The 24,606-nt window shown below is 47.8% G+C and overlaps 1 protein-coding gene across 7 annotated transcripts in view; it reads left to right on the plus strand.

Moving 5' to 3' along the window:
- Window positions 1–24,606, plus strand: part of SPTLC3 (serine palmitoyltransferase long chain base subunit 3) — an 822,967-nt gene that overhangs the window by 715,909 nt on the left and 82,452 nt on the right. The window lies entirely within an intron of this gene.

Raw genomic sequence — 24,606 nt, forward strand, 5'->3', positions numbered from 1 at the left:
GTATGTTTTAATTTCCAACCTTACTTTTCTGCGTTTGTTTGCTTCAGTAATAGTCAGGGATCGATAACTTGCATCTCTAGAACACATTTAAAAGTGTTTTCTATTTATATTTACGGTTTGAAGTATGTACAAGTAAAAGCTAAAATTGCTGGCTTTTGGTGTTTTTGTTTATTTTTGTGCCTGCCGGGATATTAAAATACCACTGTTGCCGGTACCGGTCAGGTGGCAACCAAACTTCCAGATCGCCACCGATCTCATTTCAGCCAATCATCGAATGGCTGTGCAGCGAGAAAGGGCTTGTCGTATTTCTGAGCTGCTTCTATTTAACAACTGCCCATCCACCTACTGCGATGAGTAATCACGCAGTGCTTAATTTGAGCAGGTGCTTTCAGGTGGTCAGCACCGGCACTTCTTTCACAGGGCCGGGGCTACAATTTCTTACCCTGCAGGTGGTGGTCTCAATATTAATTGTTCAAATTCAAAATAAAAAGAATAACCTAAATTGCAGGGTGACTGGCTGGTAAATGTTCATAGACAGACCAGCATATGCCTGTCCAGGCAGGCATGATTGTGTATCACAACGTTAGTGATGATATCATCACGCCGATCACAAATCCAAGAAGTCATCGACAAACTATGGCTTGCATTCTATTCCGCTAGTCCGCTGCACTGCCTGAGCCTAAGCCTCCCATTGGATAATTGTAGCTGGGGGCTTGCTTATGACGGAGTTGAGGCAAGGAAGCTGTGAAAGCGCATTTGTAACTTGAGAGTGAGGGTTCTTGAGGAAGAATAAATGAAAGTGTGTGTGTACTTTCCATTTGCTGCATAGCCAGATCAGCATATCCTGCAGACCTGCATTGCTGCTATCCTCAACGTGCTCGATGCGGCTGTGGCCCAACACAACTTTTGTGCGCCATGGCGTCACCATTCGATTCTGTGCACTGTACCCCAGCATGGTAATTTCTAAGAGTGCGTGAGTCCAGTAGGCACCACAGCCATACTTACCGGCATTGGCAGCATTACGGCTGGGGACTATGCCAATGCTGTAACAGGCAGGGTCACAACCAGCTGAGCAGTAGATGCCGATGCCGTCAACATCCCTGGACCTACTAATTACAGGCAGCACTAGCAGTGACATCATCTGCTGTGCTCGAGCAGCCGTCTGTACCGCAATAAACCCAGTCATACTGCACTGATTAATATATGCAAAAAAGCATTTTCATTTGGTGTACATTTTGCTTTTGCACTCGGTGTAGGTCAGAGAGTAAATCATGCCAGCTTCCATTTCTTTAGGAATGACAACAGGAAAATGCAGAGTTCAAAATAGCAAGAACATGTACAGGCTGACAACAGGGGTCACAGGCAGCAGCAGTGTTATAGATGAGAGAGAGCAGGAGTAAAGAGGAGAAAGAAACAACAGGAGAGGAGAGTGGTAAGACTGAGCCAAGTAGAAGAAAAGGAGAGCAAATCAGATACAAAGAGCAAGCAGCCATGATGTTAAGAAGAGAGCATTAAGAAGAGAGAAGATAGAATGAAAGGATGTAGAGGACAGGACAGAGGAAAAAAAGTAGACAAATGATAAAACGGAGACACAGCTAATCACTGCTAGAAGAGTGATAGTAAAGAGCCAAGATCGAGGGGAGAGAGAGCAGAGCATGGATAAAAGTGAAGAGGAAAAGGGGCAGGGCTGGAAGGAATAGAGAGCAAATCAGAAATACAGGGAATAAGGTAACACACCAGATGTGACAAAGATGATAGAAAACAATTAGAGAGGTGAGAGGATTGACTGCAGTGAGAGTGTTGAAAGTGGGGCGCACCGGAGGACGAAGTGAGCTATGGCCTCCTTGGCAAAATTCTCAGCACCTGCACTTCTTTTTTTACAAATTAAGCACTGGTAATCAGGTCTTCACAAGGTGGTTCTTTTATAATCTTAAAAACAGTCAAACATGTTGGGTTTCAAGCTCTTCCTTCCCTTCTTCAGCTCCCAAGTTTACATTAACCAGCTAGAAAAGCAGGTTTCTAAGTAAAAAACAAGCATTTGCAATGCAATAGGTCTCGCATTCACGTGAGTTTGAACTATAGGCAATGTAAATGACAATGCCTTTTATTTATGTTTTGGATTTTAATACATAAATAACAAGCATTTGCAATGCAATAGGTCTCGCAATTGTGAGAGTTTGAGCTATTGGCATTGTAAATGACAATGCCTTATTTTAGGTTTTAAAAACTAACACGTAAATAAAAGGCATTGCCATTTACAATGCCAATTGCTCAAACTCTCACAATTGCGAGACCTATTGCATTGCAAATGCTTGTTTTGTTCTCTGTGTTTGCGGGCAATGTGTCCCCTGTGCCTTGTGCATTTGCACGCTTACGTGCAGTGCAGTATGCAGCAGTAAAGAGTCAGGCAGTAGTTGTCCCCAATATAATTAGGATCGTAGGGGCTGCTTTATATTGTTTTTATCCACGTGTTCGGGGGGGGGGATAACTCTAGCCCTCACAGGGTCTTGGAATGTGACAGCTGATGTTTTCAGCATTTCTTTGAGCATCTGTGCGAACTGCACCATGAGTTTTGTTTTTGATAGATCTACGAGGAAGCCATTATCTTCTATATTAATGAAAACAGTATTCTCATGCTTTATTTGAACAATGCAGTCCCTGTAATTCTTCTAAACTGCCGTTCCTTAAAGGTTGCTTTTAACTAGCCCATCGCTGAGGTGTCTTCTAGCTCAAGCGTGAGAGAGAACTAGAAGAAGAAATGGGAAATTCTTTTATACTCTCCTTGCCAAGCCGTAGGCCTTGGATAGAAATGCAAATGTGCTAAACCTAATGATTTGCAGTTTCTTCGGGAAAATTTGTCTGGAGAGCGATGCGACTTTTTGATTTAACTCCTAGCAGGATTCAAAAATGCGAGAAACATTTTTATTGTTGTAAAAATGAACCAGTATCTTAATTCAATGGTGGGTATGGTATGTGAGACAATGGAAACAAATTCTGCTGGCACACCGTGTGGTAAATTGATTTTTTTTATGTGGAAAATGCACAAAAGAATTTAGGCAGTAGTTTGGGACGGAAAGATGTAGGAGGCGTGGAACACAACTCATCAGGTAACAAACCCGTAGTGAGGTGGTGAATATTACAGTCCACTTGCTTGTTGTTCAATTGTTGTATGAAAAGGGATTTTAAAAAAGGAGATAAACGGAGACAACACTTTACATGCAACTAGCATTTAGAGTGCAAGAAGGTCGTTTCAGCGGTAAAAAACAGAGAAGGGCAATAAAAATGGCAATTATAGTTTTCAAATAAACCAAATCACTTCATATCATAATCAACTAAAAATCGAAAATTTTTAATTAAAAGAATAGAAAAAAATGCCATAGGGAATTCAAAAAATATCAGACAGGTGATTTTAACTTTCCCAACAACAACTGTTGTCCGTGAACATGTGCCCGTAGGTTAAAAAAAACAAGAGGAAAATAAAACGAGGCAAATAAACATTAACAAAGCCAATATATGTCTTTTTGTGTAGAGCACACACACGGGGGCACACATGCTAATACAAACGTAAAGAGCGCATGCACACAGGCCAACTAAACACAAGTAAGGCCTTGCATTTATGCCCGCATATTACCACACGTGCGTCAACGAGGAGAGAAAGAAACAACCACGTGCAGCATGACTCGAGGCACACAAGGCTATGAAGCGTCGGACAACAAGTTGGCGTGCACCAAGGGATACGTGGTAAAGAGCACCAAGGGAGCACTCACTGGCTGAGGCCTCAGGGCTGCCGAGTGTGACGCTTCTCAGGTATGCGCATGATAAAATGTCCCCGGGAAGCACGGGGCGATGCGTGTCAGGAGTGCACTGGATCCCATACCTTTATGTTCACACTTCGACCGCTGCCGACTCAGGGAAAGAAAAGATCCTCCATTGATGCTCTTTTCAGTGCGCTGCTGCATGTGTGAACGTTTTTTTATTTATTTCGCGTGTGTGGTAAATTGATTTTTTTTTTATGTGGAAAATGCACAAAAGAATTTAGGCAGTAGTTTAGGACGGAAAGATGTAGGAGGAGGGGGTGAGTGTGTGCGCGTGGGAATGGGTGTATGTATGTATGTATGCATGCATGAGTGTGGCTGTGTGTGTGCGCGTGAATGAGAGAGGCGAGAGGCTGCTGAATGCATTTCTCCTGTCCGCGTGCGCGTAGACCGGGAGGGAGGGGGAGAGAAGTGCGCTCACAAGGACAAATCTGACACTGAAATAGCGCGCGTCCGACTCGTGTCCACATTCAAGTAAGTATACTAAAGTATGCAAGAGGGTCTCGATGCTCGACCTAAAAAGCATTTTTATTTGCAATACTTTAATAGCTTAAACTCTCTCAAATGCGAGACCTCTTGCATTGGGAAAGAAGGGCCTTCTCAATCGTTTGTTAGATTGTAAATATGAGAGGAAGTGACCGGCCTGTGACGTCTTCAAAGTAGTGATAAATAGTGCAGTGAAGATGTGTAAGAGTTGTAAATTACACAGACACAAAGTGTGAAGTGAGAGTTCCATAGGATCTGAGCTATAAACACTAACAAAGCGCTCCAACACCTTTCGCTCTGTGTTTACACTGTCGCGGCTCAGGAGGAAGAGTGCGGGGGGCTATTGCCTTCCCTCTCCATGGTTTGAGTGTGCAGTGTGACATTGCGTAATGTCATTGCTATCTTTGGCCTAAAAAAAACCACAGCAGCTGTAGTAGGACCCTGGCTTCACCTCCTGGTGCAGGGTGGGCTGTGCTTTATGGCAAGCATGGAGGAAGGGAGGGATGGTCTCGGCTGCACCTCCGGCATCGTACAGTGCCAATGCTATTACTAGTGAGTGAGAGGCGCTGAGGTGGTGGTATTGGTGGTGGTGGTGGTATTGGTGGTGGTTGTGGTATTGGTGGTGGTGGTGTACCCATGAGTGGGAAAGCCAATGTTTGTAGAAATAGGCCATAGCCATAGTTTACACCAACAGCCTTGAGGTGACACATTTATGTCTGGCAGAAGCAAGGGGTTTAGGAATGACTCCTTGTCATGCCCTAACCAATGGGGTGCAAGCTGCCAGAGCCAACCCTTCCCATTTTAGGCATTTTGAAGATGGCAAAAGGCTTCTGCTATACTAAACTGGGGGTCTTAGAGCTGGGTGTGAGTATGGGGAGTGAAGTATGACAATCTTAGACTCTTTTCACATCTTACACTAAAATCCTTTTTGGGACAGTCACTGTACCCAGTGATAATGTGAAAGATTAGCATACATAACCATGTGCAAGATCAGACGAGAGGGAGTTGGCCTTTTTAGACTTTAAAGATCACTACTGGGTGGTCCAATTACATGTGATAACGGAGTGAAGTACGAAAGCCATGGACAAACTATGGCCTCATATTGCTACAGCCAGGCGCGCAACACCCATTGGACTCACCGGGCTTCAGCCCCCCCCCGTCGTGTGTGGCAGCCCGGGATGAGACAGATCCCCGGCGCACACACAGCCGCACCCGAACGTTTCACAGGTCTTTAAAAGACCATTTGAATGTTAATTAGGCCTTGCTGTTGTTTCACCCCTTGTTGGAGGCCCTGCAGCTCCACTCTGCCTACTGATTAAAGGTTCAGCACCCCCCCTGAAATTTTTTCTTAGGTCCCCCCCCCGAAATGTGGCTCTAGTTGCGCCTCTGGCTACAGCGGTAGCTGGGCGAACAATATGGGGCATTATCTGGAAACCCAGAAGCGACAGGCCTCTTGGCATTTACATCAGCAGCCATACTGGTACCATGCTCAGAACATAGGAGTATGCAGAGTTCCATTTAACAGTTGACGCAACAGCAACTGTCTTATGATTTGAAGCTTAGTTTCTAACGGAGGAGATCTAATCATTCAATCAGCGCATTATAGACTTTAACTTGGAGGAAGCTGAAAGGTTCCATTATGCCCATATCAGGCACTGTATCTCCTACTCCCTAATTAAGGATGCTACCACTAAATACATTTAAAAATGTGTACGATTAATCCTGGCACTAGAGCGATAGTTTCTACATTATAGTCTACGGTTGGGCGCAGCGCAACACACTGCGAATCCAAATAGAGATAAGTGGTCAGCAGCTATAGAAAGAGAAATCCCTGCAGCCCAGAGAATACACCTATGAGGTGCAACAACGAGCACCATCTGCAGTTTAGGCAGGGAGGCACACTATACGGTGATATATGAACGGTAGTGGCACATAGTGAGACTACATAGATTCCACCCACCGAGTAGCCCACTTTGCAGGAGATACTGTGGCACACATGGTAATTTGGTGGTATTGACCATACATTAAACCCTTTTTGGGCAAAGTATTAACCGAATTGGGCAAAATTCTGGGTTACCAATTCCTAACGATGTGGTCACAGTTTTATTGGATATACAAACAGCCCAATTGGACTACTAAACAAAAGGGGATAACCTAACAACGTGGAAATACTTGGGGTCAGCTAAAGTGACAACTGCCGCACACTGGAACAAACCCACCACTTATCACTTACGGACATGCTCGACTGTGGAAGATGATGGCCATGGAAAAGCATATCCATGATACAAAGGAGCACCCTACAGATTTCTATGTTATACAGGAACCTTTGGTGACATCGATCTCAGACGGCCACCCATCTCTCACGCATCCACCAAGACTGAAGGCACTCAATCTCTTTACATGCTGATTCCACTGGGGAGCCCTCTGACAGGGTATATGCTTTAATCACACGGTCATTAAGTGTAGGTGTCAAATTGCACCATCATCACTAGATGGCCCTCATCTTGGTATCCACTAAGCAGAATACACTATGTATGTTTTCTAATAATGAAGAGGAACTGGTAAAATAGTTGGGGGGTGGAAGGACTGAAACAAAGGAAAGGCTGATCTTCTCTTTTCCTAATTGGGAATGTTTGTTTCAATTTAGAAGAACGACGCAGTACTTCCTGCTGTGCCGACACGCTACTTCAAAGCATATTGTGTAGTCACTATCCTCCCTCTATGAGGAGATATTCCGTATGCAAATGTTAGTTTAAATAAAAAAATTCAATTAAGTGTCTTAATTAAAATTGTACACAGTCCTGTGGTCATGAACCGTTCATAACTCAGTGCTCCTGTGATTCGCAGTACCTAGTGTTGACCTCTTCACTGCACCTACCACTCTCTTTTGCATGCACCACCACTGCTCCTCTGAATTGCATCACCCCGTGCCTCCAGATACACATGATCCTTTTCTGTCGTGATGCGCCAGGTTGTATGTATTACTGCTGGAGTCAGTGTACTGAACTGTGTGAAATCAATGTCTGTACGTGTGGGTCTGCGTGCCTCTTGTATGTTTGAATTATTACTTGTATGTTGTGAATGCAATATACAGAAGGCAAACTTACTGACTGTCAATACCTGTTTCTACAACTCGTTGTACAATTTCTAATGTGCCCACTTTGACAAATATGTGTACAGAGAGAAGAACACGATTCTTAGTAGAATAAAGTGTGGTCAAACTGGAGAGCCAGTTTTAGAACATTAGCAATTTGGACACCAGCCTCTTCTGCCCCAATAGTAATGATTGTCCCTAGAAAAACATTACATGGGACAACCAGTGCTGGGACAGACTGTGGACCAGTAGGATTCTAGGTCAGTAACAGTGATGGACCAAAATTCAGGTTGGTCACACTAGGTCGAATATGCCCCTACGCTGTGTGCTGACACCACCACACATTCGGGGGTTCATGCACATTCAGTTCACTTTGATGTTCAAAACTGCACCCTGAAGGCAGGCGCTGTCCTTCGCACTACAATAATTGACTTTTTCTGTTCGAGTTGTCCGCCCGCTGGGAGCAGCTACGTGTCAAATAGAGCAGTGCAGTTGGAACCTTCCTGACAGATTCAGCAACAGACAAAGGTGCACTTGAATGCCACTTCACAAGTTTCCAAGATATATACACCCAATACAAAATGAATGTTTTTGACCATAATATGTATTACGATAATTACCATCCAACCAAGTTGTTTATCGAATCAAAAATCTGACATGCATTATAAAAATGAATTGAAAAACCCACAAGGATTAAAAATGATGCCATGGAGGATTCTTGCGTGTTTTTAACTTAATTTTTGTAAATCAAGTTTTATTTTTGATTTGATACACAGGGCTTGTATGTATGGTAATAATGGTAACACATATTATGGTAAAAAAAAGAGGCAGATGTTTGCAGTAGGCTGTTTAATGATTCACATCTATAACCAGATATTGCATACAGATCTATCGAGCACGTGTTCTAACCGCAGAGTTATCTTACCAGTGTCAAACAAGTAACCTCATCTCCTTAAACTATCTTAACATTCAGTTTGTTCCTAGAGTAAATTCTTCCACAATTGGCGCGTGACATCCCTGCCAGGGCACCATATTCAACAGCCCTGGTGGCAGACACACTGTCCATTTCGATTTGGTGTTTCCGAAGTTCTGCGTGTACGCAGCACATTCGCCTAGTATGCCTGTGTGTGTGACCAATGTCACAGACGCTGATGCCAAGTGAGCAATCTGGAAAGTTTCCCTTTTTCTGGCATTTGTACGTATACATTTATAGTGGAAAAGCACACACAGAAATACCACAATGCAAAGGTATGAACGTACGAGCCGTACCAGGCATACATCTACTCATTGAGATCTTTCATTTGAACTTATTCTCTGGCGCTATTTTGCAGCGTGCCTTCCAAGATCATCCTGCACGTGTCGCTAAACCCGAAATAACTTTCCATTCCTGATGCCTGTTGCGAGCCCCAAACTACTTTACAGGGTAAAGGCGCTCGGTCACTGCGAACTCAGCGCCGGTGTTGGTTCCTTGCAGCCAGATGAAGAAACCATTCCCAGACCCCTCTGCTGTTCCACTCAGTGTCAGACCCGTTCTTTCTCGCGGGTTATTTCCTGTTCTATTGGAAGACCCACAATGCCTTCCTTGCTTATGTCACTTCCTGCTCTGGTTGGCAAATTTCAACCTTGACTTCACATTTGCCATCCTATTGTGTAGTTCAAGTGTCTCCCACCGTCTCTTAATCTCAGAATTAAAAAACTAGTTTATAAATCAAAATATCGAATAGGTCCACCTCTCATTTTACTGTGCACTCTAATTATACGAATGGACTAAATATTGTGTTTGTGACAAACCGATCATCGCCAGAGCAGCGCCTACATGCTGGCTCAGGCTCAACCTAATAAGTGTCGAGCTGAAGCAGATTGTCCTTTTGAATTTTGTCTGCAGCCTTAGTGTGGATCCCCACCGGCCGAACCCAGAGAGTCAAGTTTCCACCATTCTCCTCAGAACCTATAGAAATCAGCTGCGGTGTTCCTCAGTGCTCCTTTCTGAGCCCCACTCTCCAACATTTACATGGCACGCTTACAGCCATCGCCAGAAACCCCGGACTCAACATTGTCTCCTACGCCTCTGACACCCAGCTAATTCTATTCCTCACCCATGAACCTACAGCCGCTAAGAGCAACTTTTACAATGGGGTGAAGGTGTTGCCGCATGGATGAAGGACAGCTACCTCAAACTCAACTCCAACAAAACCAAAGTCCTCATCCTGGGCACCACTCCCTCTGCCTGGGAGGACTCCTGGTGGCCCGCAATGCTCGGAAACCAACCACGCACGCAACCTCTGCATCGTCCTAGATTCCTCGTTCTCAGTGACCCTCCAAATCAATGCCGTCTCATCCTCCTGCTTTTACACTCTCCGCCTGCTTCAGAAGATTTTCAAATGGATCCCCACTGAGTCCAAGAGAACGGTCACCCAGCTGCTCGTCAGCAGCAAGCTCAAGTAGGGCAATGCACTCTACACCGACACCACCCAAAAACTCCAAAAGAAATTGCAGAGCATCCAGAACACCTCCGCCAGACTTATCCTGGACTTACTCCACCGAAGCCACTTCTCCGGTCACCTGAGAGACCTTCACTGGCTCTCGATCAACAAAAGAATCACCTTAAAGTTCTTCACACATGTCTACAAAACCCTCCACAATGCCAGACCTGTATATCTCAACCACCGCCTTTCCTTCTACACACTCACCAGACATCTCCACTTTGCCCAACTGGCCCTGGCCACTGTTCCAAGGATCTACAAGACCTTCAATAGAGAAAGGTCCTGCTCCAACCTCGCTGCGAAGACCTGGAATGCTCTACCTGTACATCTAAGGCAATCACCTTCACTGCCTCAATTCAAGAAGGATCTCAAGACCTGGCTCTTCGACTGAGCTGCACTCCTCACCCCGCCTCCCCCTCCACCCCCCCCCCCCCCCCCCCCCCCCCCCCCCCCCAGCCACTTGAGACCCTATCGGGTGATCAGCCGCACTCTGTAAGAACCCTGATTGATTGACCCTTAAGTTTCACATTGCAATTAGTCTTCAGCAGATGTTTCAACTGAGGTTGATCACTTGGGATAAAAGCTAGTGGCAATTAGGCCCAAAAGCATGACCACAGACAAGGAAGCATTGAGGCAGGACATGATTTATTTCACCCAGTTTTGGATCTACATTGAGGTGGAAACTATCTGGTGTTGGGATATCAGAGTGTTTCTGTAACCTCAGATGCCCTTTAACAGTATTCTGCAAACATATGGAATTCAGTTTTGTAAATCTTTATCATCCGAGGCAAGGTCAGTGTGTAGACGTTGAATGCACTGGCGGATAGTTACTTTGAAAACCCACAAGTTGGCAAACAATGTTTTGGAACAAAAGGGTCAAATCTGGACCTGCGGCGCATGGTTTTCCAGAAAGTAGACAAACTAAGCGCATGAGGAACAGTGTGATCTTTGGTATCGAATTCTGGAGAGTAGTCCACTAATATCAGCACAAAAGAGGAGGTATTGTTCTGTGGGCTTGAAATCAATGATCATTTGTGAAACGTGAGGTGGGTGAAAAAATTTCACCTGGTAACAGTTGTTTCTAGACGTATCGGCCATGTCTGCATTTGGATAAAGTTGGAGATAAAATGTGGGTTCTATCTAGGCTATTTATGTCTGGTCTAAAATTGCAGTGTTTACATGTTTAGCTCTATTATTCTGAACGCTAAGGATGTTTTCTCTGAGATTTGTACAGATTTTTTTATTTTTGACATTTATTCTTAGCATTACTGGCGTGCTGAATTAAAAAAAAATGATCTAACTGTGAAAGTATGCTTTAGTGAGTGTGGGCCCATGTTAGACAGATGCAGATGTAAAGGGGGTGGGCAAGCTTGACATAAAGAAAAAGAGAAGAGGACTGATTTTGAAAGGAGAAAGTGTTGTTGTAAAACAGCCACTAGTGATGGCAATCCTGCCTGTGTTCAAGCAACATGATCTATGTGTAGGAGAAGCTGTCAGTCAGCTTTATGGGAAATGGGTGTATTTACTAGAGGACTGTAGTAGCAATAGAGGTTGTCTGATTACACAGAAATCTCTCTACTGGGCTTTACATGTGATAGCATTGTGAATGGCAGCGCTAAAATATTACTAATTAGAAAATAAACAAGTTGTTTACCTTCGCCAACACTCTTTCTGGGGGAAACTGTTATCTAACTTCAGATTCCTCACTGCCCTCCTTCACTCTGATGCATACCTCTTACTGCACATTCAACCTCTTTCCCTTCTAGGCAAAAACAAAAAGAGCTGGTCATCCAACCAGTGCCTCTCACTGTGCTTGATGTAAAAGCTAAGATCTCTTTTTGGGTCCAACCCTGAAACCTGTCCTACTCCTGACAGAGTGAGTTGGGAAAAGACAGGGAGAGTGATATACTGTCCCACGTGTAACAGCGAGACCCCTGTCGGCAGAGAGAAAGCTTCAGTTAGAAGCGAATATTTGTGGAGGAAGAAGGCGATATACAGAGACTGCACTGACGGCGCCAGTTGCTCATTGGCACAGCACATGGAAGTAATTACAATGAGTGGTGCCATCAGTGGTCCGCAATATGTGTTCAACTCAGCATAGGCTCAAAAGGCATCAACATCAAAAATTTGGGGACCAAGTTAAGATCCCATTAAGGCACAATAATGGACTCAAGAGGGAAACATATACATGAGCAAATTTACGAAATGTCTCACAGCCGGTAACTTGAATAGTGAAGGTTGGTCATGCAAACATAGAATGGCTGTAAGTCCCAACAAATAACCCATACAGGTGCCCTCTGTTAGCATTGCTAGACCAGTGATGAAATGAGCATAAAAACATCGATAATTTGATCTGCTTAGGATCAACTTTGCAGCCTACACACCAGAACAATGGTGCTTTTAAGCAAGAATACCATCCACTACTTACGTAGGCAGATTAAACCTGCTCAGTTGGTGCTGCTCAATCCCCACACTTGGCGGTGTGATTGTGGGGAGCTGGGTGGAGGTCCTTTCCTTGTTGCTGATAGATCGGTCACCACCATGTGCTCTGGATGGGGTAGGGAGGATGGCCTACCATAGGTCCAGCTCGAGTTCATCAGCCATCGCCAAAGGTCACAGGCTACCTCTTAAGATACAGATGCTGTTCGAGAGGCAGCCCCAGTGCAATGCTCATTGCAAGTGGAGGTTCCACTGTAGAACTTGCTAGTGCCAATGGACATGAGAGATCAACAGGATGCATAAGATCAGAAAGGGTTAACCGTCCATGCCAAACCCAGGTGTGAGACGGAAACATCCTGATCATAACCAGAATGTCCCTCATTCATTGCAAGGGTAGAAATGGTTGTATACCACCATGTCCAGGTGGCACCTGTAAGGGGAATCCTCTGGATAGGCGGGAGCTAAGATTTTGCCTCATTCATGGAAACCCCCAAAGATGAGACAGAGGTGATAGTTGTCTCTAGGTAGACTGCCATGGACTGTGGCAAGCCCAATTTCCACTCTTTGCAGAAAAACAAGGGAACCCAAAAAGTACCAAGGACCTGTCTATTGTGTTAATTTTGTTACAGTTATTGTTTGTCTGAACTTGCTTTGAAATTGTATTAATGATGCAAGGGACAATTGGCTCCCATGTTCTTTTTGCCTGAAATTCTTGACCCCTTTTTCTCTCCCTATTTTCCTACCCCCGAACCTTGTTCGAGTGTGCTCTGGATAGGTACAGGCGTGTACCCTATCAACTTCTTAATCAGACCTCTTGTTTGGTCGCTGTACTCATACTTATACTTGAATAAAAATTCAGGCCCGGCTGGGTACTGAAAAACTCTCAGATATAGTACTGATTGAAGTCTATATGCCATTGAATTGTTAATAATCCTTAACTCTAAGGACCATTGTTTTCCTTAATAGCCCAATTTCCACAACCAGTCATCGTACATAAATAAATATGTCCGGATCTACGAAGATGTGCCGCAACCACATCTATCTGAAAGAAACAGGTTAGTATTAGATTCCTTACCTTAGAATATCCCCAGGCGTCAGTCTGGATCCGGAAACTTTTGCGTAGCAGTACCCCTGCACGTCGGTAGGCGTCGTCTGCAGGCGTCCCCTGCGGCTCCGTGTCGTCGGCGTTGTGCGCCGTGATGACGTCGCTGGAGTATATAGACGCCGCCTCCGCGCGCTGACGTCAGTTCTTCTTTTTTCCGCGCCAGTTAGCGCAGATCCGAAGAGCAGTACTCCGGTCTTTTGACCAAGTTTTTGTTAACTCTAACTCTTTCTTCAGGTGCCGGTAGGATGCCCGGGTTTAAGAGTTGCGACGGGTGCGACCGCATGATGTCGGTCACCGACCACCATCGACTCTGCCTCCGGTGTCTGGGCGCGGACCACGACGTGGAGTCCTGCGTCGACTGCCGGGCCTTGACTAGTAAAGCTAGACGGGAGCGGTCCCGCAATCTGCTCGAGCTCCGAGTGTCGGCCCCGCGTCGAGAGCGGTCCCGGTCCGGTCGGAGGTCGAGGGAGCGGTCGAGGGAACGATCGCGGAGCCGCCATGAGCGCTCCGGGAGTCGCCACCATTCCTCCGGTTCATCAGGTAAGCGACACAAGAAGTCGGGGCGTCGTCATCGTACCCCCGACTCCCGCGTGATGCGGCCGGGGGTTCGGGTGGCCCCACCCCCGCGTGGGTCGCCGACTGCCCCATACCCGTCGGTCCCTGGGGAAGGCGCGTTGCGCGAGGAGATTGAGGAGTTCCTCATGGCTATCAGGGCGATGTCTCCTCCGGCGGGGCCTACGGCGCCTGCGGGGCCGTCGGTCCCGTCTGGGGGCCCGAGCGGTTCGGGTGCACCTGCTCCGACGCCGCCGGGTGCTCTGGCCCCGGCGCCGCCGGCGGCTCCGGCCCCGGCGCCGCTGGGCCCTTCAGGGTCGTCGCCGGCTGGTCCACCGGCCTCTCCGGCGCTGATTCCATTGGGGCAACCCGTGGTGCCGCCTCCGCGCGGCGCCGTGACTCCGCCGTCGGTTCCGGCCGGCGTCGGGTCCCCGGCGCCGCGCGGCGCCACCCCCGTTCCCTCTCTGACTCCTGACGCGGAGTCGGACCGGCATCGTCCGACGCAGAGTCCGGCGCCGTTGGGGCCCATTGGCTCCGAGGAGCCGGTCTATATCGTCGACTCGAACTATGGCGATGAGGACGATTATGGAGAGGGTTGGGAGGGGTCTGAGGACCCTTTGTCACGAGCCTGCCAGTATGACGTGGACTGGGTAGGTGACTTAGGTGATGCCAGTGGTCTGGACGAGTCGCCCAACCCTGGGTTTGTCTCGCCTTCCCCTGTGGCGTCGCAGGCGGGGGCTGCCTATTCGGTGGTCCTGATGAGGGCTGCCAAGGCCTTGAGCCTTGAGCTCCCCGTCGCTAAGGTGAAACCTAACATCCTCACCGAAGTATTTAAACCGCAGTCATGCCCACAGGAGCCTCTGCTGCCGTTTAATGAGGCCCTGACGGATGTCCTTTTGGGCACCTGGTCCAGGCCCGCTTCCGGTGCACCGGTTGACCGAAACGTTGCCAGGCGTCACCGTCCATGTTCGGACGACCCTGCCTTCCTCTCCACCCATCCCTCCCCGGAGAGTCTGGTGATCCAGGCCTCCACTTCCCAGTCCGCATTCCCGTCGGCCCCGCCCGATCGGGAATCGAAACGATATGACCAGTTTGGCAAGAAGGTCTTTTCGTCTTTGAGTGCTGGACTGCGGTCTTGCAATACCGCATGCCTCTTGGGCCGCTACACCCACTCTCTGTGGGATACGGTCGCGGAGTGTCTGCCGCAATGCCCGCAGGAGGTGCGGGACAAGCTCAACCAGGCCTTGGTTGAAGGCCGGGACGCGGCGAGGTATTCGATAAGGTGTGGTCTTGACACGACCGACTCGCTGGGACGGGCTATGTCCACGACGGTGGCGATTCGTCGCCATGCCTGGCTGAGATCCGCCAACTTCTCGCCGGATGTCCAGAATGCCCTCATGGACATGCCTTTCGATGGCAGTCGCCTGTTCGGTGACAAGGCGGACAACGCGCTTGAGCGCTTCAAGGACTCCAGGGTCACGGCCAAGTCCTTGGGTCTTTCGACCCAGCACCAGCAAACTGGTTCGTTTCGCCCCTTTCGTGGCCAAGGAAGGGGCGGTCCCACACGTGCTACCAGCCACGCGCCGCAGAACGCTCCCCAGCGCGGTGGCGGCCGTGGATTCCGCCGTGGTGGCGGTAGAGGGCAGCGGCGAGGTCAGTCCACACCTCCCCCCGCAGCAGCCTCCAAATCTTCCTAGTCCGAGCTTTCGGGCCCATGTGACGCCAGTGGGTGGCAGGGTTCGCCATCACCACTCCCGCTGGCGCGCGATTACATCGGACAGGTGGGTGCTGCAGCTCGTCCGAAGGGGCTACTCCCTCCCCTTCGAGTCCACTCCTCCAGCCATGCCACCGCAGAACCACCGTGTGTCGGGGGACCACTTGACACTTCTGCAGGAGGAAGTTACGGCCCTCTTGGCCAAGGGGGCCATCGATCGCGTTCCTGGGCCAGAAGTAGGGTGTGGTTGCTACTCCCACTACTTTCTGGTGCCCAAGAAGGACAAAGGAGGCCTGCGTCCTATCTTGGACCTACGGAACGTCAACGGCTTCCTCCGGAAGGAGAAGTTCAAGATGTTGACTTTGGCCCGGTTCTTGGCTGCTCTAGACCCACAAGACTGGATGGTAGCGTTGGACTTGCAGGATGCGTATTTTCACATCCCCGTCCTGCCGGCCCACCGGCGTTACCTGCGGTTCACGGTAGGCCACGAGCACTTTCAGTTTATCGTGCTCCCATTCGGCCTTACCAGCGCCCCACGGGTGTTCACGAAAGTGATGGCGGTGGTCGCAGCTCATCTGCGCCGGTTAGGGGTTTCAGTCTTCCCCTACCTCGACGACTGGTTGTTGAAGGCGGGCTCGCCCCAAACAGTCGTCCACCACCTTCAGATGACGGCAGACCTCCTGCACGAGCTGGGGTTTTCCATCAATGTGCCGAAATCACACCTGTGTCCCTCTCAAAAGCTCCTTTTCATCGGAGCGGTTCTCGACTCGGCGCAGTTTCGGGTTTATCCTCCGGAACGGCGGGTCCGGGATATTCAGGCTCTGATTCCCATCTTTCAGCCGTTATCCCGGGTTTCGGTCAGGTTGACGCTGCGGCTTCTGGGGCTGATGGCCTCCTGCATCCTACTGGTGCATCACGCCAGGTGGCGGATGCGGGCTCTGCAGTGGGACCTGAAGTTTCAGTGGGCCCAGCATTAGGGCAACCTATCCGACCATGTCCTGATCTCGGAGGGCGCTGCGAAACAGTTGCAGTGGTGGCTTACGGACCGCGATTGGGTCAGAGGCAGATCCCTCTCCCTTCCCCAACCGGAGCACGTAGTTGTGACGGACGCGTCCCTCCAGGGCTGGGGTGGCCACTTGGGAGAGGCGGAGATCAGAGGCATCTGGTCTCCGGCGGAGTCCCGGCTCCATATCAACATGTTGGAGCTGCGGGCGATTCGCCTAGCACTGAAGGCATTCCTCCCCTTTGTCAACGGGAGTGTAGTGCAGGTGTTCACGGACAACACCACCGCCATGTGGTACTGCAACAAACAGGGCGGTGTGGGGACGTGAACCCTTTGCCAGGAGGCTCTGCGCCTCTGGCAATGGCTGGAACGTCAGGGCGTGACTCTGACGGTTCAACACCTGGCAGGTTCTCTGAACGCCAGGGCGGACGAACTCAGCCGTCGGTGCTCGGTGGATCACGAATGGCGTCTGAACTCGACGTGGCGAACGGCCTCTTTCAGCAATGGGGAGAGCCTTGGTTAGATCTATTCGCCACAGAAGAGAACGCGCAATGTCATCAGTTTTGCGCGTTGGAGTTTCCAAGACGGCACTCGCTCGGCGACGCCTTTCGGCGCGAGTGGAGTTGCGGTCTGTTGTACGCCTTTCCGCCTATACCACTTCTGCCCAGAGTGCTGAAGAAGATCAGGCGCGACCGGGCCCAAGTTATCCTTGTGGCTCCGGACTGGGCTCGAAGATACTGGTATCCCGAGCTACTCAGCATGTCAGTCGGTCCCTCGATCCGCCTGCCTCTTCAGGAGGACCTTCTGTCGCAGCAGCAGGGGACGGTCCTCCACCCGAACCTGTCCAGCCTCCACCTCCATGCGTGGAGATTGAGCGGCGTCAGTTGAGGCCATTCGACTTGCCTCCTGAAGTCTGTGATGTGATTCTGGCAGCCAGGCGTCCCTCCACAAAGTCGGTATACGCCTGCCGGTGGAACAGATTTGTGGCATGGTGCACAGCAAAGGCTGTGGATCCCCTTTCTGCCCCTCTTTCCGAGGTTCTCCTCTTCCTTCTTTCTCTTGCCCAGCAGGGCTCTGCTCTGGGCACTATCAAGGGCTACCTTTCTGCCCTTTCCGCCTTCTTAAGGCTACCTGATCAGCCATCTTTATTCAAGTCCCCTATTGTACTGAGATTCTTGAAAGGCATCATGCACATGTATCCACCTGTTCCGTTCGTGATGCCTCAGTGGGACTTGAACCTGGTTCTGACATTCTTGATGTGTGCTCCCTTTGAGCCGCTTCATTCCTGTCCTCTCCGTCTTCTCACTTTAAAGACGGCCTTCCTGGTTGCCATCACCTCTGCCAGGAGAGTGAGTGAGCTCCAGGCTCTTTCTGTCAAACCTCCTTTCATGTCCGTCCATCCTGACAAGGTGGTTCTTAGGACTAGGCCTTCTTTCCTGCCCAAAGTAGTTTCTGCTTTTCACATCGGGCAGTCCATCACCTTACCCTCCTTCTTTCCGCCTCCGCATCCTTCAAAAGATGAAGAGCGGCTCCATCGTCTGGACCCAAAACGTGCGCTTTCATTTTATATGGATCGCACACGCCAGTTCCGGGTGGATGACCAACTGTTTGTTGGCTACGTGGGTGAGAAGAAGGGAAGGGCGGTACAGAAACGAACCATCTCTCGGTGGGTCGTCCTGTGCATCAAAGCATGCTACTCTTTGGCTCGGAAGGAGCCTCCTGTTGAGCTGAGGGCCCATTCCACTCGGGCCACGGCGGCTACTACTGCCCTGGGCCGGGGAGTCCCTTTGCAGGACATTTGCCAGGCGGCTACGTGGGCCTCGCTGCACACCTTTGCGAGGCACTACTGCCTGGACAGTCAAGTCCGGAGGGATGGCTTCTTTGGCCGTTCGGTCCTCCAGGACTTTCTGGTGTAGGTTTGTATTGGTTCGCAGACCCACCACCGGGGTTGGTATTGCTGGGGTATCTATTCTAAGGTAAGGAATCTAATACTAACCTGTTTCTTTCAGATGAACAAGTTACTTACCTTCGGTAAAGATATATCTGTAAGAAACATTTGTTAGTATTAGATTCCTTACCGCCCCACCCATCCTCCCCGTTCTGCGAACTGATACCTAGGGTTAAGGACATCCCTTTCAGGGCCCTAGTTTCAAATGGCACCAGTGTTAGTTCTCACATGGCTCTGCGTGTTCTGGCGCGGAAAAGCTGTGTGTAAAGAACTGACGTCAGCGCGCGGAGGCGGCGTCTATATACTCCAGCGACGTCATCACGGTGCACGACGCCGACGACGCGGAGCCGCAGGGGACGCCTGCAGACGACGCCTACCGACGCGCAGGGGTACTGCTACGCAAAAGTTTCCGGATCCAGACTGACGCCTGGGGATATTCTAAGGTAAGGAATCTAATACTAACTACTGTTTCTTACAGATATATCGTTACCGAAGGTAAGTAACTTGTTCATCACCCTCTGAAGCCCCAGAGGGGCTGTGGTGGGGCCAAAGGGCAGGATGGCAAACTGAAGGTTTTCTGACCCCACCACAAACTGAAGAAAGCATCTATGAAATTTCAGGATGGGTATGAAAGCACCCATTCTGCAAGTCCAAGGACACAGACAAGTTGCCTCAATCCTGGGCAGAAAGAATATGAGCCAAAGTCGACATCTTAAAGTTGCCCTTTTAGAGGAAGGTGTTCAGAAGTTGAAAGTCTATTATCAGTCTGAGTCCTCTTTTTGGGCACTAAAAAATTTCCGGACTAATACCCCTGACTAAACCTTGTTGATTAACCTACAGCATGCACTGGTCTGAGTTAACTGCATTTATACGTATTTACCATGAGGTTGCGCATTTATGCATGGGGTAATGGCATTTAGAAAACAGATTCTGCTCCCTACTCGCTATGCATGGCCAAGGGAGTGGAAATCAAAGATGCTTGGTTGCAGTCACTGCAGAGGAGGAAGAAAAAGAAGACTGCTTTCTCTGCTTCCACCATGTCATCTGAAGCCACAACCGGGCTACACTTGTTGTTGTACGGGATGCGCAGACTGCCTCTGGTGTTAGTCAAGACCTCAAGAGTATCATCTAAAGTTTCAGTAGTACCGGTGTATTTGACGGGCCGTGGAATGCATACCCAAAAAGTGGGTCATAGCTAGGACATTTTTGAAGATCTTCAGTACACTTTCTCGCACAAAAAAAGAAAATCCTGTTACACATCCAGGCATGAAGGCTGATCAGATCACCACACTGGTGCCTATTGTGCAACCTACACAGTCCGTTGTGTCCAGACTGTCGCTGAACACCTTCTTGGCCATGTCCTGTTTGTCTTCAGTTATCTGAGCCAAAAGCGTTTTTGAATTTGTCTGAAATTGCTAGCCATATCCCAGAGGTCATGTGATTATCGTCATAGCAGGCAGTATGTCGTCTGGGACCACAAAGCCAAACGGGCAGAGGAAAAGATTATTTTCTTGAATGAGTTAATGTGCTTGGGTTCCCTAGCTGTCAGCACAGTAGGGAATGCATTGGGATTGTCTTTGCTCGTGGAAGCCTGAAACACCAAGCTTTCGGGAGTTGGGTACTGGGTCTGAAAAGTCATGTCCCCATGGTCAGGCCTCTGGCACCTAGCCATCATACAAATTAGTGTGGGAAATAAACATGCCTTAGACCAGGTCCATCAGTTTCTGCCAAAGCTTCGTTAAAGGGTAGTAAGGGCTCTGAAGTAGTAGACCCAAGTTGCTAGATTTCCATCAGTAGATTTGCATTAGTCGCTATTGTAGCTAACTGAAGGTCTAACTCTTCTGTTGTTCTTTTGGACTACACAACAAAAAGCGGTGCTCTCCTCTGAAGGTCCTCAGTGGGGAACCCAGCTCTATCTTAGGGAAAATATCCAGGCCACTGGCATTCTGTGAATAAATGCAGGCAAGCGCCCGTGTAGTGATCCAAACAAGGCTTCTAGCCTACAGTAGTAAGGGCGTTGAAGGAGAGGTTGGGTTTCTTCCAAAGTTGTGGACTGCACTTTGATAACATCGCTATGAGGCATAGACCTGGCGTGAGCAAGTATTGGCTACAGATTGGAAACACACATCCGGTTTCAATCTAGAGTGGGCACCTTGAAAACAAAGCCAGAGATGGAGGAAGAAACCAGGCCTCTGGCGCATGAGTAGAGACATGGGCCTGTGCTTGTAGGGGGTTTGGCAAAGGCTCAGTTGCTTCAGTTGGTGCCAGGGCAGACTGTGCCTGCAACATTCCAATTTAGGCCCCAATAGTTCCATGAGGCTCAAAGGAGCTCCAGAAGGAGCTGACATTGTTTGGAAAAGTTTCAGCATGGCCTTCTTCAAGGCCTCTGTCTGCTGCAGTATCAATAACACCCTGGGACCAGCCTCGAGCAAGCTTTCAGTAAATTGGTGGAGGTATAGTACGGTCCTTTGATTGCGGGCTGCATGAATTCTCCAAGGAGCGAGACAAGTCATGGTTGAATTTTTTGAGTACATGGTGAGCTTTTTTCTCAACAAGTGCTGCAATCTCCCACTTTCAGCCACACCTCTAATGGCAACATGATAGCAAAGCAAGTAGGTCAGACCCTCCCTTCAAGAGTTTGATTCTCCTGCCATTTCATCCACCATTCATCATGTCATCCTTACTTACATCCGTACATTCTTCCACCATTGCACCACCACTCTGAGTTCACTCATGCATAGAAGTGACTGGAGGCGCAGATTTCAACAGGTGGCTATTAGAATGTGGAAGTAGTACATTATTTTGTATTTAGAACACATAATCAAGGACCTAGGCATGCAGTGTAGTACCAAATGTTCCACTTACAATAGTTCACTTCTGTGCACCTGGCATTCAGCTTGTCATCAGTTTGAGCCTGACAGAGAGGGTGCTCTTTCGAAGTGCTGTCCCTTCATTGGCTGTTCGTCAGTCTCTACTCCCCAACAGATGTAAGGCAGTGTGTCCTAGCGGCTTTTCTGCTGAGGAGCTGACATGCTTGGTGATTGATCACCTGTGCCTGATAATAAATTGGCCTGGCCGGGGTTCGTTGTAAGTGTCTGTAGTTTTCAACAGTATCTGCTTTCATGAGGCTCCAGTTTATTGTTGATGCCACTTTTGAATAGAATGTTGGCAGTACTTCGAACTGCCTCGTGCCTGGATACTACCAAATCCCAAAGCACTTCATAACTACGGGAAGGATACTGCAAAAATTACTGCTGGTCGCTTCCTGGACCGCCTTCTTGACACAGATTAGAGGAAGCCGTTCCACCTACTTCAGTTGAGTGATAATACTTGTCTTACTAGAGACGACTGACAGTCAGTCAGGGGGCTTTAGGGCAGTTGGAGCCGTTTCAGATTGCCATCGAGGAAACAGTATGAAAATATAGAGAATATTTAAAATATGAGAATTGAATGTGGATTGGTTAGATAGGGTAGGTATCCAGAGATGATTGTATGCTGTTACAGATTGAAAGTTATTTCAGGGAGACTTTGAGAGAGGAGGATAATTTACTAATCTGTGCATCCAGAAATTCACATGCAAAGGATCCTCACTCCCTTCCATTTTCCACAATGGTGATGTTTATTTTGAACTAATCCAGTCGAGAAACTGCCCATTGCCTCTTGCTCCTTACATTTGAATCAGGCATGGGTATTTGGTGTGGTTGTTTCTAATTTTAAATAAATGCACTTAAACATCAGGCTGTTGGTGAGTGTTGGTTTAAAAACAAAGCCGACCCTTGTTAGTATAAGACAACTTTCGCCCATTGTGTGAAGCAAATGTAAAGTGTTTACATATATCAAAGAAGAGAAAAGTAAATTAATACTACCCTTTTCTTTCAGCGGGGCTGGTACTATTCAGACTTTTAAATGACCCTATACCAAAGTATTTTAGTTTACATGTTTTCTTCTGTAAGACATTCTCCCCATTCTTTGTGGGATTTTCTATCATAATCTCTGTTTAAGCGCAAACTCTTAAGTCTAGCTTGTAAATGTTCCTAATTATTAGAAGCAGTCGCCTAATGTAGATTAAAAACTGGCTTTGCAATCTTAACCCGTTCAGCGCGGCGCAAATTTTCGCGCTGTGCTGAACGTTCTTAAAAACAGGTGTGGTCATGACGGAACGGTTCCGTCATGAGCACAGCCCAACTGGCGCTCATGACGGAACCGCTCCGTCATGAGCACCGAAGGGGTTAATCGGTCATGATTATGTAAATACATGATGCGTAAGACTTTTGACCGCATTAGAAGGGTTTTAAGTGCAATAGACACAATCAATTTGAACAAAACCAACTTGCCTTGTTCACATTTAACGCGGAGAAGGCCTTTGATCAAATGAATGTAGCATTACTGGGGCTGTAGGTATGAAATCTAGCTTAATGCATTCTTCTATCAATTCTAATGTTTTCCCTCAATTACGTCTTGTATATCTTCTCGTGTTTGCCCTCACTCTAGTAATCATGGCAGAAAACTAAGACAGAATGGAGAAATTGAAGACAAGTACTTCATGTTGAAAAGTACAAACAGTAGTATTTGTTCAAACCAGTTAATTCGATTTTTGATCAATTTCTGGGATAGCCCTGACAACATCTTGAAGAATTTGAAGACTTTCATCAGGTCTTGGGTTGCAAGGGTTTTGCTCCATCGACTTCTCTAAACATAGCAGAGTCAGGGGAACTGTTGAATAAGGCCTACAATTGATTTGGTGGGAACTGAGTGAAAACCTTGTGTGGTAATACCACACAGATAGCTAATCTGTATGCAGACTTGGACAAGTGGAATAGCTTTGAATTCCCCTGGATAAGAAGAGTTATCAGTGTAAGGTTACAACACCTCCACAGGATTTTGTAGAGTCCTGTGGTAATCCCTAGGAAAACAAATCTGAAACCAATAAGTAATTGGTGACCAAAGGAAAAATTATCACTCCGTACAACCAGATTCTAATGTATGCTCGGATTTCCGAGCTGATCGTTGAAGAGTTGGAATAAACTATGGAAAAGAAAATCAATGTCCCTCTAATTCAGGCACAGGTCTGACTTCCGCAAGTAGTAAGGAACACCCGGACTAATTCCCAAACTCTCAAATTTCTGCCCTTGCCAATGGCGCCTCACCCTTTTGTGCACTAGCTCCTATCTCATTCTATCATCAGACCGGTCGTGTACTGCTTGAAAGCTTCAACTTGTAAGCAAAACTCATGTTTCCCAAATGTTTCATCCTGTACTGGAGAGGTCAAAGCACTCGGATTACATCTGCTGGTGAAAAACTCCTACCCACAACATGGATAGAACAGAACCTCAATATTATTTTTCTGTAGAACTTAGTAATCAACGCTTTAGGCTGTAGAAAACATCTTATGGACATGCTACACATCTATCCCTTTCCCAGTCACCCTCTTTACACCTGATCAACAAGCGAAACGTGACAACAGCAAGCTTTACTAGATCCATTAAGAACAATGCTTCCAAGCCCCTCTAAACAACAAAGGTCCAGTATTACCATAGAACACCTTTTTCTTTCGAAATGATGTGTCAAATGCCCTCAAAGATGGCATCCTTTGACTCGCACACTAGACATGTTATCTCATTTCAGCACTCAGCAGCCAAAAAAAGCAAAGTCTGATTGAAGGGCTCCCTCGGAATCCTCTGATTCAAAAACCTCTTCGTATTCCTAAAACAAAAAACTAAAATTGCGAATGGTCACTATCCACAACTAACTTGGAACAATACAAAACTATCTCTACAAAACACCAGAAAGATGATTTTTCCTTCCTACTCACCAATGCTACAAACCTCTCCCTTGAACTAATTAAAATACCCCTACAGGTGTTAAACCCCACTTATCCAGTTCCAACAGCAAAATGGTCCCCTAAATTTAGTTTTAGCCTCTTTCAAAACCTCAATATATCTACATTCAGCAGTGTAGCAAAGCTCT

The sequence above is a fragment of the Lissotriton helveticus genome, chromosome 6, assembly GCF_964261635.1.
Source record: "Lissotriton helveticus chromosome 6, aLisHel1.1, whole genome shotgun sequence".
Lineage (NCBI taxonomy): Eukaryota > Metazoa > Chordata > Amphibia > Caudata > Salamandridae > Lissotriton > Lissotriton helveticus.